This window comes from Apium graveolens, chromosome 6, assembly GCF_009905375.1.
Source record: "Apium graveolens cultivar Ventura chromosome 6, ASM990537v1, whole genome shotgun sequence".
Taxonomy (NCBI): domain Eukaryota; kingdom Viridiplantae; phylum Streptophyta; class Magnoliopsida; order Apiales; family Apiaceae; genus Apium; species Apium graveolens.
Window position 1 is genome coordinate 216,401,403 of NC_133652.1, and position 862 is coordinate 216,402,264.

Below are 862 nucleotides of genomic sequence, written 5' to 3' on the forward strand. Positions count from 1 at the left end.
GTCAAGCATCCTTCATCCGGCTATTCAAGCTAACACCTTTGAAATCAAGCCGGGCACTATTCAGATGGTGCAGAATTCTGTTTCATTTGGAGGAGCGGCAACTGAAGACCCCAACATGCACATAAGGAATTTTGTCGAGATCTGCAGCACTTTTAAGTATAATGGCGTGACTGATGAGGCTATCAAGTTGAGGCTTTTCCCATTCTCACTGAGGGATAAAGCTAAAGACTGGTTACATTCTGAACTAGCTGGGTCCATCACTACGTGGCAAGATTTTGCTCAAAAGTTTCTGGTGAAGTTTTATCCAATGGCAAAGACTGCTGCTATGAGGAGTGCTCTTACTCAGTTTGCACAGCAACCTACAGAATCTATGTGCGAGGCTTGGGAACGCTACAAGGAAATGTTGAGAAAATGTCCACATCATGGAATGCCGGATTGGATGGTAATCACTGGTTTTTATAATGGTTTGGGGGCCCAATCTCGGCCCATGCTCGATGCAGCAGCTGGAGGCGCCTTATGGGCTAAAAGCTATACTGAGGCGTACAATCTTATTGAGACGATGGCTGCAAATGAGCATCAAAACCCAACTCAGAGGATGACATCAGGCAAGGTAGCAGGTATTCTGGAAGTTGATGCAGCCACCGCTATTGCAGCCCAGCTCCAAGCGCTATCAATGAAGGTTGATTCTTTGGCTACGTATGGAGTTAATCAAATAGCTATGGTTTGTGAGCTTTGTGCAGGTTCTCATGCTACGGATCAGTGTTCTCTTGTCAACGAATCTGTTCAGTATGTGAATAATTATCAGCGACAACAGCAGCCTGTGCCAGCGACCTATCATCCTAACAACAGAAATCATCCAAAT

The 862-nt window shown here is 45.4% G+C and overlaps 1 non-coding gene across 1 annotated transcript; it reads right to left on the bottom strand.

The window, feature by feature from the left end:
• Positions 1-322: 322 nt before the first annotated feature.
• Positions 323-429, bottom strand: LOC141669255 (small nucleolar RNA R71). The gene has a single exon (XR_012553544.1). It is a non-coding gene; the product is annotated as a small nucleolar RNA R71 (small nucleolar RNA).
• Positions 430-862: the final 433 nt, after the last annotated feature.